The sequence below is a fragment of the Meriones unguiculatus genome, chromosome 7 (assembly GCF_030254825.1).
Source record: "Meriones unguiculatus strain TT.TT164.6M chromosome 7, Bangor_MerUng_6.1, whole genome shotgun sequence".
Lineage (NCBI taxonomy): Eukaryota > Metazoa > Chordata > Mammalia > Rodentia > Muridae > Meriones > Meriones unguiculatus.
Window position 1 is genome coordinate 114,224,373 of NC_083355.1, and position 13,004 is coordinate 114,237,376.

At 54.3% G+C, this 13,004-nt stretch overlaps 17 non-coding genes across 17 annotated transcripts; all 17 read left to right on the forward strand.

Moving 5' to 3' along the window:
• Positions 1-300: 300 nt before the first annotated feature.
• Positions 301-375, forward strand: LOC132655608 (small nucleolar RNA SNORD113/SNORD114 family). Its single transcript, XR_009593401.1, has one exon. It is a non-coding gene; the product is annotated as a small nucleolar RNA SNORD113/SNORD114 family (small nucleolar RNA).
• A 637-nt stretch (positions 376-1,012) lies between these two features.
• LOC132655570 (small nucleolar RNA SNORD113/SNORD114 family) lies at positions 1,013-1,087 on the forward strand. The gene has a single exon (XR_009593364.1). It is a non-coding gene; the product is annotated as a small nucleolar RNA SNORD113/SNORD114 family (small nucleolar RNA).
• A 786-nt stretch (positions 1,088-1,873) lies between these two features.
• LOC132655609 (small nucleolar RNA SNORD113/SNORD114 family) lies at positions 1,874-1,948 on the forward strand. Its single transcript, XR_009593402.1, has one exon. It is a non-coding gene; the product is annotated as a small nucleolar RNA SNORD113/SNORD114 family (small nucleolar RNA).
• Positions 1,949-2,585: 637 nt separating this feature from the next.
• LOC132655571 (small nucleolar RNA SNORD113/SNORD114 family) lies at positions 2,586-2,660 on the forward strand. The gene has a single exon (XR_009593365.1). It is a non-coding gene; the product is annotated as a small nucleolar RNA SNORD113/SNORD114 family (small nucleolar RNA).
• A 786-nt stretch (positions 2,661-3,446) lies between these two features.
• Positions 3,447-3,521, forward strand: LOC132655610 (small nucleolar RNA SNORD113/SNORD114 family). Its single transcript, XR_009593403.1, has one exon. It is a non-coding gene; the product is annotated as a small nucleolar RNA SNORD113/SNORD114 family (small nucleolar RNA).
• A 637-nt stretch (positions 3,522-4,158) lies between these two features.
• Positions 4,159-4,233, forward strand: LOC132655572 (small nucleolar RNA SNORD113/SNORD114 family). Its single transcript, XR_009593366.1, has one exon. It is a non-coding gene; the product is annotated as a small nucleolar RNA SNORD113/SNORD114 family (small nucleolar RNA).
• Positions 4,234-5,019: 786 nt separating this feature from the next.
• On the forward strand, positions 5,020-5,094 carry LOC132655611 (small nucleolar RNA SNORD113/SNORD114 family). The gene has a single exon (XR_009593404.1). It is a non-coding gene; the product is annotated as a small nucleolar RNA SNORD113/SNORD114 family (small nucleolar RNA).
• Positions 5,095-5,731: 637 nt separating this feature from the next.
• Positions 5,732-5,806, forward strand: LOC132655574 (small nucleolar RNA SNORD113/SNORD114 family). The gene has a single exon (XR_009593368.1). It is a non-coding gene; the product is annotated as a small nucleolar RNA SNORD113/SNORD114 family (small nucleolar RNA).
• Positions 5,807-6,592: 786 nt separating this feature from the next.
• Positions 6,593-6,667, forward strand: LOC132655612 (small nucleolar RNA SNORD113/SNORD114 family). Its single transcript, XR_009593405.1, has one exon. It is a non-coding gene; the product is annotated as a small nucleolar RNA SNORD113/SNORD114 family (small nucleolar RNA).
• Positions 6,668-7,304: 637 nt separating this feature from the next.
• On the forward strand, positions 7,305-7,379 carry LOC132655575 (small nucleolar RNA SNORD113/SNORD114 family). The gene has a single exon (XR_009593369.1). It is a non-coding gene; the product is annotated as a small nucleolar RNA SNORD113/SNORD114 family (small nucleolar RNA).
• Positions 7,380-8,165: 786 nt separating this feature from the next.
• On the forward strand, positions 8,166-8,240 carry LOC132655613 (small nucleolar RNA SNORD113/SNORD114 family). Its single transcript, XR_009593406.1, has one exon. It is a non-coding gene; the product is annotated as a small nucleolar RNA SNORD113/SNORD114 family (small nucleolar RNA).
• A 637-nt stretch (positions 8,241-8,877) lies between these two features.
• Positions 8,878-8,952, forward strand: LOC132655576 (small nucleolar RNA SNORD113/SNORD114 family). The gene has a single exon (XR_009593370.1). It is a non-coding gene; the product is annotated as a small nucleolar RNA SNORD113/SNORD114 family (small nucleolar RNA).
• Positions 8,953-9,738: 786 nt separating this feature from the next.
• LOC132655614 (small nucleolar RNA SNORD113/SNORD114 family) lies at positions 9,739-9,813 on the forward strand. The gene has a single exon (XR_009593407.1). It is a non-coding gene; the product is annotated as a small nucleolar RNA SNORD113/SNORD114 family (small nucleolar RNA).
• A 637-nt stretch (positions 9,814-10,450) lies between these two features.
• On the forward strand, positions 10,451-10,525 carry LOC132655577 (small nucleolar RNA SNORD113/SNORD114 family). The gene has a single exon (XR_009593371.1). It is a non-coding gene; the product is annotated as a small nucleolar RNA SNORD113/SNORD114 family (small nucleolar RNA).
• Positions 10,526-11,311: 786 nt separating this feature from the next.
• On the forward strand, positions 11,312-11,386 carry LOC132655615 (small nucleolar RNA SNORD113/SNORD114 family). Its single transcript, XR_009593408.1, has one exon. It is a non-coding gene; the product is annotated as a small nucleolar RNA SNORD113/SNORD114 family (small nucleolar RNA).
• Positions 11,387-12,023: 637 nt separating this feature from the next.
• Positions 12,024-12,098, forward strand: LOC132655578 (small nucleolar RNA SNORD113/SNORD114 family). Its single transcript, XR_009593372.1, has one exon. It is a non-coding gene; the product is annotated as a small nucleolar RNA SNORD113/SNORD114 family (small nucleolar RNA).
• Positions 12,099-12,884: 786 nt separating this feature from the next.
• On the forward strand, positions 12,885-12,959 carry LOC132655616 (small nucleolar RNA SNORD113/SNORD114 family). Its single transcript, XR_009593409.1, has one exon. It is a non-coding gene; the product is annotated as a small nucleolar RNA SNORD113/SNORD114 family (small nucleolar RNA).
• Positions 12,960-13,004: the final 45 nt, after the last annotated feature.

Sequence of the window (13,004 nt, forward strand, 5' to 3'; positions counted from 1 at the left end):
TCCAGTTGGAGATCACCGTGTCCTCCCTTCACCTAGACAGCTCCGATCCCTGCTGACTGAGAGGTCACATCTGGATCCCCCGTGGAACCGGAAGAAAGGTATGTGCACTGCCCCCAACAAGAGTACACATTAGGACACAGTAGTGCGATAGTTAGTGATTATTTATGCCTGGTTCTCATGGGAAGACCCTAGGGGTCTCAGCATAGAACAATCTAACTTTCTAGAATCAGCGCCCTCCCCCCAGCACCCCATAACACCTGAGGCAGAGCAGCTGGACAGGGAGACAGGGGGCCACCATCCACGACCGATGATGAGACCTGGTGGCGTTAGAGTGATACTCCATGAACGCCGGATATCCAGAGATCTGAGGTCATTCCCGATGCGCACAGCCTGACCAGCTCAGCTGTGGATGGAGGCCCATAGCATGTGCCTGTCCCTTGTGGACCCGGGGTGCGAGGCGAGGTCTTGAGGGCTCTTTGGTCATGTGACCGAGAATTGAGGGCAGCACATCCAGTGGTCTGCCTGGGATTTTGAGTCAGCCTTGGCTGTAAAAAATCTACCATGCCCATTCCCTGAGACAGAAAGCCCACATGCAGCACCTGAAATGTGCCACTCCTAAAAAGTAGGGACCATGGTCAAACCTGGCAGCCGGTCTCAATATTTCTATGCCCTTCTGTGCCTTCTCCCCTCTAGGGAAGTGATCCAAGTGATGGCCACGTTTTGCTGTGATGGAAATCTCCTGGGATTCCATGGCCACAAGTGGAACCGGTGGCGGCCAGAGGGCTACAGCGTCGCAGCTCCTGTGGGCACCTGCTTATAGGTATGGAGCGTCTCCTCAAAAAGGCTGGGGCTTATGCGGACTCTGGAAGAGAATTAGCCCAGTGATAGCGGTAGAGCAGGCGGCCAGGACCCAGCATAGTGCTGCAGACTCCTATATTATGGTCTCCCGAGGACCTCACGCTGGCCACTGAGTGAGCCAATCCCGATGGCTCCACAGAGAGGTGCCCATCCCGGGACCGATGATGAGATCTGGTGGCGTCTGAGTATTTCTCGATGACAGCCATGTAAACAGAAATCTGAGGTCAGGCACAGAACCAACTCAGTTGGCCCATTCTTACGTGCAAGCCTATGGAAACTGGCTCCCGGCCTAGCAGGGTCATTCAGTGACCTTTTCTCCTGACTGACCCAAACCAATCTCCATTAGCTGAGGAAACATGGCTGGTAGATGGGCAGAGTGAGGCTCAAGTTGTGGGGAAATCAGCTGTGTCTGTGTGAGCATCAGCACAGTGTATCAGCACACCAAGGGCTATGATGAGAGATGGGAGAGATGAGTTGCTGACCTTTGGCGGTCCACCATATTGTAAGGGATGGCCAGCCTTCTTTCCTGGCAAATGGCAAGAAATCAGTTAGTCCTGGGAGAAGGAAGGAACAGGCGCGGCCTAGGTGAAGCATACTAGCCTAGGCTCCCTATAGGCAAAGGGCACAGATTGTTGGCCTAACGATCCTCAACATCTGCTCTCCCCTCTCTGCTCTGTACCCTTCAGCATCGCCTTCCAGCTGATGGTGCCCGGGTTCCAGTTGGAGATCACCGTGTCCTCCCTTCACCTAGACAGCTCCGATCCCTGCTGACTGAGAGGTCACATCTGGATCCCCCGTGGAACCGGAAGAAAGGTATGTGCACTGCCCCCAACAAGAGTACACATTAGGACACAGTAGTGCGATAGTTAGTGATTATTTATGCCTGGTTCTCATGGGAAGACCCTAGGGGTCTCAGCATAGAACAATCTAACTTTCTAGAATCAGCGCCCTCCCCCCAGCACCCCATAACACCTGAGGCAGAGCAGCTGGACAGGGAGACAGGGGGCCACCATCCACGACCGATGATGAGACCTGGTGGCGTTAGAGTGATACTCCATGAACGCCGGATATCCAGAGATCTGAGGTCATTCCCGATGCGCACAGCCTGACCAGCTCAGCTGTGGATGGAGGCCCATAGCATGTGCCTGTCCCTTGTGGACCCGGGGTGCGAGGCGAGGTCTTGAGGGCTCTTTGGTCATGTGACCGAGAATTGAGGGCAGCACATCCAGTGGTCTGCCTGGGATTTTGAGTCAGCCTTGGCTGTAAAAAATCTACCATGCCCATTCCCTGAGACAGAAAGCCCACATGCAGCACCTGAAATGTGCCACTCCTAAAAAGTAGGGACCATGGTCAAACCTGGCAGCCGGTCTCAATATTTCTATGCCCTTCTGTGCCTTCTCCCCTCTAGGGAAGTGATCCAAGTGATGGCCACGTTTTGCTGTGATGGAAATCTCCTGGGATTCCATGGCCACAAGTGGAACCGGTGGCGGCCAGAGGGCTACAGCGTCGCAGCTCCTGTGGGCACCTGCTTATAGGTATGGAGCGTCTCCTCAAAAAGGCTGGGGCTTATGCGGACTCTGGAAGAGAATTAGCCCAGTGATAGCGGTAGAGCAGGCGGCCAGGACCCAGCATAGTGCTGCAGACTCCTATATTATGGTCTCCCGAGGACCTCACGCTGGCCACTGAGTGAGCCAATCCCGATGGCTCCACAGAGAGGTGCCCATCCCGGGACCGATGATGAGATCTGGTGGCGTCTGAGTATTTCTCGATGACAGCCATGTAAACAGAAATCTGAGGTCAGGCACAGAACCAACTCAGTTGGCCCATTCTTACGTGCAAGCCTATGGAAACTGGCTCCCGGCCTAGCAGGGTCATTCAGTGACCTTTTCTCCTGACTGACCCAAACCAATCTCCATTAGCTGAGGAAACATGGCTGGTAGATGGGCAGAGTGAGGCTCAAGTTGTGGGGAAATCAGCTGTGTCTGTGTGAGCATCAGCACAGTGTATCAGCACACCAAGGGCTATGATGAGAGATGGGAGAGATGAGTTGCTGACCTTTGGCGGTCCACCATATTGTAAGGGATGGCCAGCCTTCTTTCCTGGCAAATGGCAAGAAATCAGTTAGTCCTGGGAGAAGGAAGGAACAGGCGCGGCCTAGGTGAAGCATACTAGCCTAGGCTCCCTATAGGCAAAGGGCACAGATTGTTGGCCTAACGATCCTCAACATCTGCTCTCCCCTCTCTGCTCTGTACCCTTCAGCATCGCCTTCCAGCTGATGGTGCCCGGGTTCCAGTTGGAGATCACCGTGTCCTCCCTTCACCTAGACAGCTCCGATCCCTGCTGACTGAGAGGTCACATCTGGATCCCCCGTGGAACCGGAAGAAAGGTATGTGCACTGCCCCCAACAAGAGTACACATTAGGACACAGTAGTGCGATAGTTAGTGATTATTTATGCCTGGTTCTCATGGGAAGACCCTAGGGGTCTCAGCATAGAACAATCTAACTTTCTAGAATCAGCGCCCTCCCCCCAGCACCCCATAACACCTGAGGCAGAGCAGCTGGACAGGGAGACAGGGGGCCACCATCCACGACCGATGATGAGACCTGGTGGCGTTAGAGTGATACTCCATGAACGCCGGATATCCAGAGATCTGAGGTCATTCCCGATGCGCACAGCCTGACCAGCTCAGCTGTGGATGGAGGCCCATAGCATGTGCCTGTCCCTTGTGGACCCGGGGTGCGAGGCGAGGTCTTGAGGGCTCTTTGGTCATGTGACCGAGAATTGAGGGCAGCACATCCAGTGGTCTGCCTGGGATTTTGAGTCAGCCTTGGCTGTAAAAAATCTACCATGCCCATTCCCTGAGACAGAAAGCCCACATGCAGCACCTGAAATGTGCCACTCCTAAAAAGTAGGGACCATGGTCAAACCTGGCAGCCGGTCTCAATATTTCTATGCCCTTCTGTGCCTTCTCCCCTCTAGGGAAGTGATCCAAGTGATGGCCACGTTTTGCTGTGATGGAAATCTCCTGGGATTCCATGGCCACAAGTGGAACCGGTGGCGGCCAGAGGGCTACAGCGTCGCAGCTCCTGTGGGCACCTGCTTATAGGTATGGAGCGTCTCCTCAAAAAGGCTGGGGCTTATGCGGACTCTGGAAGAGAATTAGCCGAGTGATAGCGCTAGAGCAGGCGGCCAGGACCCAGCATAGTGCTGCAGACTCCTATATTATGGTCTCCCGAGGACCTCACGCTGGCCACTGAGTGAGCCAATCCCGATGGCTCCACAGAGAGGTGCCCATCCCGGGACCGATGATGAGATCTGGTGGCGTCTGAGTATTTCTCGATGACAGCCATGTAAACAGAAATCTGAGGTCAGGCACAGAACCAACTCAGTTGGCCCATTCTTACGTGCAAGCCTATGGAAACTGGCTCCCGGCCTAGCAGGGTCATTCAGTGACCTTTTCTCCTGACTGACCCAAACCAATCTCCATTAGCTGAGGAAACATGGCTGGTAGATGGGCAGAGTGAGGCTCAAGTTGTGGGGAAATCAGCTGTGTCTGTGTGAGCATCAGCACAGTGTATCAGCACACCAAGGGCTATGATGAGAGATGGGAGAGATGAGTTGCTGACCTTTGGCGGTCCACCATATTGTAAGGGATGGCCAGCCTTCTTTCCTGGCAAATGGCAAGAAATCAGTTAGTCCTGGGAGAAGGAAGGAACAGGCGCGGCCTAGGTGAAGCATACTAGCCTAGGCTCCCTATAGGCAAAGGGCACAGATTGTTGGCCTAACGATCCTCAACATCTGCTCTCCCCTCTCTGCTCTGTACCCTTCAGCATCGCCTTCCAGCTGATGGTGCCCGGGTTCCAGTTGGAGATCACCGTGTCCTCCCTTCACCTAGACAGCTCCGATCCCTGCTGACTGAGAGGTCACATCTGGATCCCCCGTGGAACCGGAAGAAAGGTTTGTGCACTGCCCCCAACAAGTGTACACATTAGGACACAGTAGTGCGATAGTTAGTGATTATTTATGCCTGGTTCTCATGGGAAGACCCTAGGGGTCTCAGCATAGAACAATCTAACTTTCTAGAATCAGCGCCCTCCCCCCAGCACCCCATAACACCTGAGGCAGAGCAGCTGGACAGGGAGACAGGGGGCCACCATCCACGACCGATGATGAGACCTGGTGGCGTTAGAGTGATACTCCATGAACGCCGGATATCCAGAGATCTGAGGTCATTCCCGATGCGCACAGCCTGACCAGCTCAGCTGTGGATGGAGGCCCATAGCATGTGCCTGTCCCTTGTGGACCCGGGGTGCGAGGCGAGGTCTTGAGGGCTCTTTGGTCATGTGACCGAGAATTGAGGGCAGCACATCCAGTGGTCTGCCTGGGATTTTGAGTCAGCCTTGGCTGTAAAAAATCTACCATGCCCATTCCCTGAGACAGAAAGCCCACATGCAGCACCTGAAATGTGCCACTCCTAAAAAGTAGGGACCATGGTCAAACCTGGCAGCCGGTCTCAATATTTCTATGCCCTTCTGTGCCTTCTCCCCTCTAGGGAAGTGATCCAAGTGATGGCCACGTTTTGCTGTGATGGAAATCTCCTGGGATTCCATGGCCACAAGTGGAACCGGTGGCGGCCAGAGGGCTACAGCGTCGCAGCTCCTGTGGGCACCTGCTTATAGGTATGGAGCGTCTCCTCAAAAAGGCTGGGGCTTATGCGGACTCTGGAAGAGAATTAGCCCAGTGATAGCGGTAGAGCAGGCGGCCAGGACCCAGCATAGTGCTGCAGACTCCTATATTATGGTCTCCCGAGGACCTCACGCTGGCCACTGAGTGAGCCAATCCCGATGGCTCCACAGAGAGGTGCCCATCCCGGGACCGATGATGAGATCTGGTGGCGTCTGAGTATTTCTCGATGACAGCCATGTAAACAGAAATCTGAGGTCAGGCACAGAACCAACTCAGTTGGCCCATTCTTACGTGCAAGCCTATGGAAACTGGCTCCCGGCCTAGCAGGGTCATTCAGTGACCTTTTCTCCTGACTGACCCAAACCAATCTCCATTAGCTGAGGAAACATGGCTGGTAGATGGGCAGAGTGAGGCTCAAGTTGTGGGGAAATCAGCTGTGTCTGTGTGAGCATCAGCACAGTGTATCAGCACACCAAGGGCTATGATGAGAGATGGGAGAGATGAGTTGCTGACCTTTGGCGGTCCACCATATTGTAAGGGATGGCCAGCCTTCTTTCCTGGCAAATGGCAAGAAATCAGTTAGTCCTGGGAGAAGGAAGGAACAGGCGCGGCCTAGGTGAAGCATACTAGCCTAGGCTCCCTATAGGCAAAGGGCACAGATTGTTGGCCTAACGATCCTCAACATCTGCTCTCCCCTCTCTGCTCTGTACCCTTCAGCATCGCCTTCCAGCTGATGGTGCCCGGGTTCCAGTTGGAGATCACCGTGTCCTCCCTTCACCTAGACAGCTCCGATCCCTGCTGACTGAGAGGTCACATCTGGATCCCCCGTGGAACCGGAAGAAAGGTATGTGCACTGCCCCCAACAAGAGTACACATTAGGACACAGTAGTGCGATAGTTAGTGATTATTTATGCCTGGTTCTCATGGGAAGACCCTAGGGGTCTCAGCATAGAACAATCTAACTTTCTAGAATCAGCGCCCTCCCCCCAGCACCCCATAACACCTGAGGCAGAGCAGCTGGACAGGGAGACAGGGGGCCACCATCCACGACCGATGATGAGACCTGGTGGCGTTAGAGTGATACTCCATGAACGCCGGATATCCAGAGATCTGAGGTCATTCCCGATGCGCACAGCCTGACCAGCTCAGCTGTGGATGGAGGCCCATAGCATGTGCCTGTCCCTTGTGGACCCGGGGTGCGAGGCGAGGTCTTGAGGGCTCTTTGGTCATGTGACCGAGAATTGAGGGCAGCACATCCAGTGGTCTGCCTGGGATTTTGAGTCAGCCTTGGCTGTAAAAAATCTACCATGCCCATTCCCTGAGACAGAAAGCCCACATGCAGCACCTGAAATGTGCCACTCCTAAAAAGTAGGGACCATGGTCAAACCTGGCAGCCGGTCTCAATATTTCTATGCCCTTCTGTGCCTTCTCCCCTCTAGGGAAGTGATCCAAGTGATGGCCACGTTTTGCTGTGATGGAAATCTCCTGGGATTCCATGGCCACAAGTGGAACCGGTGGCGGCCAGAGGGCTACAGCGTCGCAGCTCCTGTGGGCACCTGCTTATAGGTATGGAGCGTCTCCTCAAAAAGGCTGGGGCTTATGCGGACTCTGGAAGAGAATTAGCCCAGTGATAGCGGTAGAGCAGGCGGCCAGGACCCAGCATAGTGCTGCAGACTCCTATATTATGGTCTCCCGAGGACCTCACGCTGGCCACTGAGTGAGCCAATCCCGATGGCTCCACAGAGAGGTGCCCATCCCGGGACCGATGATGAGATCTGGTGGCGTCTGAGTATTTCTCGATGACAGCCATGTAAACAGAAATCTGAGGTCAGGCACAGAACCAACTCAGTTGGCCCATTCTTACGTGCAAGCCTATGGAAACTGGCTCCCGGCCTAGCAGGGTCATTCAGTGACCTTTTCTCCTGACTGACCCAAACCAATCTCCATTAGCTGAGGAAACATGGCTGGTAGATGGGCAGAGTGAGGCTCAAGTTGTGGGGAAATCAGCTGTGTCTGTGTGAGCATCAGCACAGTGTATCAGCACACCAAGGGCTATGATGAGAGATGGGAGAGATGAGTTGCTGACCTTTGGCGGTCCACCATATTGTAAGGGATGGCCAGCCTTCTTTCCTGGCAAATGGCAAGAAATCAGTTAGTCCTGGGAGAAGGAAGGAACAGGCGCGGCCTAGGTGAAGCATACTAGCCTAGGCTCCCTATAGGCAAAGGGCACAGATTGTTGGCCTAACGATCCTCAACATCTGCTCTCCCCTCTCTGCTCTGTACCCTTCAGCATCGCCTTCCAGCTGATGGTGCCCGGGTTCCAGTTGGAGATCACCGTGTCCTCCCTTCACCTAGACAGCTCCGATCCCTGCTGACTGAGAGGTCACATCTGGATCCCCCGTGGAACCGGAAGAAAGGTATGTGCACTGCCCCCAACAAGAGTACACATTAGGACACAGTAGTGCGATAGTTAGTGATTATTTATGCCTGGTTCTCATGGGAAGACCCTAGGGGTCTCAGCATAGAACAATCTAACTTTCTAGAATCAGCGCCCTCCCCCCAGCACCCCATAACACCTGAGGCAGAGCAGCTGGACAGGGAGACAGGGGGCCACCATCCACGACCGATGATGAGACCTGGTGGCGTTAGAGTGATACTCCATGAACGCCGGATATCCAGAGATCTGAGGTCATTCCCGATGCGCACAGCCTGACCAGCTCAGCTGTGGATGGAGGCCCATAGCATGTGCCTGTCCCTTGTGGACCCGGGGTGCGAGGCGAGGTCTTGAGGGCTCTTTGGTCATGTGACCGAGAATTGAGGGCAGCACATCCAGTGGTCTGCCTGGGATTTTGAGTCAGCCTTGGCTGTAAAAAATCTACCATGCCCATTCCCTGAGACAGAAAGCCCACATGCAGCACCTGAAATGTGCCACTCCTAAAAAGTAGGGACCATGGTCAAACCTGGCAGCCGGTCTCAATATTTCTATGCCCTTCTGTGCCTTCTCCCCTCTAGGGAAGTGATCCAAGTGATGGCCACGTTTTGCTGTGATGGAAATCTCCTGGGATTCCATGGCCACAAGTGGAACCGGTGGCGGCCAGAGGGCTACAGCGTCGCAGCTCCTGTGGGCACCTGCTTATAGGTATGGAGCGTCTCCTCAAAAAGGCTGGGGCTTATGCGGACTCTGGAAGAGAATTAGCCCAGTGATAGCGGTAGAGCAGGCGGCCAGGACCCAGCATAGTGCTGCAGACTCCTATATTATGGTCTCCCGAGGACCTCACGCTGGCCACTGAGTGAGCCAATCCCGATGGCTCCACAGAGAGGTGCCCATCCCGGGACCGATGATGAGATCTGGTGGCGTCTGAGTATTTCTCGATGACAGCCATGTAAACAGAAATCTGAGGTCAGGCACAGAACCAACTCAGTTGGCCCATTCTTACGTGCAAGCCTATGGAAACTGGCTCCCGGCCTAGCAGGGTCATTCAGTGACCTTTTCTCCTGACTGACCCAAACCAATCTCCATTAGCTGAGGAAACATGGCTGGTAGATGGGCAGAGTGAGGCTCAAGTTGTGGGGAAATCAGCTGTGTCTGTGTGAGCATCAGCACAGTGTATCAGCACACCAAGGGCTATGATGAGAGATGGGAGAGATGAGTTGCTGACCTTTGGCGGTCCACCATATTGTAAGGGATGGCCAGCCTTCTTTCCTGGCAAATGGCAAGAAATCAGTTAGTCCTGGGAGAAGGAAGGAACAGGCGCGGCCTAGGTGAAGCATACTAGCCTAGGCTCCCTATAGGCAAAGGGCACAGATTGTTGGCCTAACGATCCTCAACATCTGCTCTCCCCTCTCTGCTCTGTACCCTTCAGCATCGCCTTCCAGCTGATGGTGCCCGGGTTCCAGTTGGAGATCACCGTGTCCTCCCTTCACCTAGACAGCTCCGATCCCTGCTGACTGAGAGGTCACATCTGGATCCCCCGTGGAACCGGAAGAAAGGTATGTGCACTGCCCCCAACAAGAGTACACATTAGGACACAGTAGTGCGATAGTTAGTGATTATTTATGCCTGGTTCTCATGGGAAGACCCTAGGGGTCTCAGCATAGAACAATCTAACTTTCTAGAATCAGCGCCCTCCCCCCAGCACCCCATAACACCTGAGGCAGAGCAGCTGGACAGGGAGACAGGGGGCCACCATCCACGACCGATGATGAGACCTGGTGGCGTTAGAGTGATACTCCATGAACGCCGGATATCCAGAGATCTGAGGTCATTCCCGATGCGCACAGCCTGACCAGCTCAGCTGTGGATGGAGGCCCATAGCATGTGCCTGTCCCTTGTGGACCCGGGGTGCGAGGCGAGGTCTTGAGGGCTCTTTGGTCATGTGACCGAGAATTGAGGGCAGCACATCCAGTGGTCTGCCTGGGATTTTGAGTCAGCCTTGGCTGTAAAAAATCTACCATGCCCATTCCCTGAGACAGAAAGCCCACATGCAGCACCTGAAATGTGCCACTCCTAAAAAGTAGGGACCATGGTCAAACCTGGCAGCCGGTCTCAATATTTCTATGCCCTTCTGTGCCTTCTCCCCTCTAGGGAAGTGATCCAAGTGATGGCCACGTTTTGCTGTGATGGAAATCTCCTGGGATTCCATGGCCACAAGTGGAACCGGTGGCGGCCAGAGGGCTACAGCGTCGCAGCTCCTGTGGGCACCTGCTTATAGGTATGGAGCGTCTCCTCAAAAAGGCTGGGGCTTATGCGGACTCTGGAAGAGAATTAGCCGAGTGATAGCGCTAGAGCAGGCGGCCAGGACCCAGCATAGTGCTGCAGACTCCTATATTATGGTCTCCCGAGGACCTCACGCTGGCCACTGAGTGAGCCAATCCCGATGGCTCCACAGAGAGGTGCCCATCCCGGGACCGATGATGAGATCTGGTGGCGTCTGAGTATTTCTCGATGACAGCCATGTAAACAGAAATCTGAGGTCAGGCACAGAACCAACTCAGTTGGCCCATTCTTACGTGCAAGCCTATGGAAACTGGCTCCCGGCCTAGCAGGGTCATTCAGTGACCTTTTCTCCTGACTGACCCAAACCAATCTCCATTAGCTGAGGAAACATGGCTGGTAGATGGGCAGAGTGAGGCTCAAGTTGTGGGGAAATCAGCTGTGTCTGTGTGAGCATCAGCACAGTGTATCAGCACACCAAGGGCTATGATGAGAGATGGGAGAGATGAGTTGCTGACCTTTGGCGGTCCACCATATTGTAAGGGATGGCCAGCCTTCTTTCCTGGCAAATGGCAAGAAATCAGTTAGTCCTGGGAGAAGGAAGGAACAGGCGCGGCCTAGGTGAAGCATACTAGCCTAGGCTCCCTATAGGCAAAGGGCACAGATTGTTGGCCTAACGATCCTCAACATCTGCTCTCCCCTCTCTGCTCTGTACCCTTCAGCATCGCCTTCCAGCTGATGGTGCCCGGGTTCCAGTTGGAGATCACCGTGTCCTCCCTTCACCTAGACAGCTCCGATCCCTGCTGACTGAGAGGTCACATCTGGATCCCCCATGGAACCGGAAGAAAGGTTTGTGCACTGCCCCCAACAAGTGTACACATTAGGACACAGTAGTGCGATAGTTAGTGATTATTTATGCCTGGTTCTCATGGGAAGACCCTAGGGGTCTCAGCATAGAACAATCTAACTTTCTAGAATCAGCGCCCTCCCCCCAGCACCCCATAACACCTGAGGCAGAGCAGCTGGACAGGGAGACAGGGGGCCACCATCCACGACCGATGATGAGACCTGGTGGCGTTAGAGTGATACTCCATGAACGCCGGATATCCAGAGATCTGAGGTCATTCCCGATGCGCACAGCCTGACCAGCTCAGCTGTGGATGGAGGCCCATAGCATGTGCCTGTCCCTTGTGGACCCGGGGTGCGAGGCGAGGTCTTGAGGGCTCTTTGGTCATGTGACCGAGAATTGAGGGCAGCACATCCAGTGGTCTGCCTGGGATTTTGAGTCAGCCTTGGCTGTAAAAAATCTACCATGCCCATTCCCTGAGACAGAAAGCCCACATGCAGCACCTGAAATGTGCCACTCCTAAAAAGTAGGGACCATGGTCAAACCTGGCAGCCGGTCTCAATATTTCTATGCCCTTCTGTGCCTTCTCCCCTCTAGGGAAGTGATCCAAGTGATGGCCACGTTTTGCTGTGATGGAAATCTCCTGGGATTCCATGGCCACAAGTGGAACCGGTGGCGGCCAGAGGGCTACAGCGTCGCAGCTCCTGTGGGCACCTGCTTATAGGTATGGAGCGTCTCCTCAAAAAGGCTGGGGCTTATGCGGACTCTGGAAGAGAATTAGCCGAGTGATAGCGCTAGAGCAGGCGGCCAGGACCCAGCATAGTGCTGCAGACTCCTATATTATGGTCTCCCGAGGACCTCACGCTGGCCACTGAGTGAGCCAATCCCGATGGCTCCACAGAGAGGTGCCCATCCCGGGACCGATGATGAGATCTGGTGGCGTCTGAGTATTTCTCGATGACAGCCATGTAAACAGAAATCTGAGGTCAGGCACAGAACCAACTCAGTTGGCCCATTCTTACGTGCAAGCCTATGGAAACTGGCTCCCGGCCTAGCAGGGTCATTCAGTGACCTTTTCTCCTGACTGACCCAAACCAATCTCCATTAGCTGAGGAAACATGGCTGGTAGATGGGCAGAGTGAGGCTCAAGTTGTGGGGAAATCAGCTGTGTCTGTGTGAGCATCAGCACAGTGTATCAGCACACCAAGGGCTATGATGAGAGATGGGAGAGATGAGTTGCTGACCTTTGGCGGTCCACCATATTGTAAGGGATGGCCAGCCTTCTTTCCTGGCAAATGGCAAGAAATCAGTTAGTCCTGGGAGAAGGAAGGAACAGGCGCGGCCTAGGTGAAGCATACTAGCCTAGGCTCCCTATAGGCAAAGGGCACAGATTGTTGGCCTAACGATCCTCAACATCTGCTCTCCCCTCTCTGCTCTGTACCCTTCAGCATCGCCTTCCAGCTGATGGTGCCCGGGTTCCAGTTGGAGATCACCGTGTCCTCCCTTCACCTAGACAGCTCCGATCCCTGCTGACTGAGAGGTCACATCTGGATCCCCCGTGGAACCGGAAGAAAGGTATGTGCACTGCCCCCAACAAGAGTACACATTAGGACACAGTAGTGCGATAGTTAGTGATTATTTATGCCTGGTTCTCATGGGAAGACCCTAGGGGTCTCAGCATAGAACAATCTAACTTTCTAGAATCAGCGCCCTCCCCCCAGCACCCCATAACACCTGAGGCAGAGCAGCTGGACAGGGAGACAGGGGGCCACCATCCACGACCGATGATGAGACCTGGTGGCGTTAGAGTGATACTCCATGAACGCCGGATATCCAGAGATCTGAGGTCATTCCCGATGCGCACAGCCTGACCAGCTCAGCTGTGGATGGAGGCCCA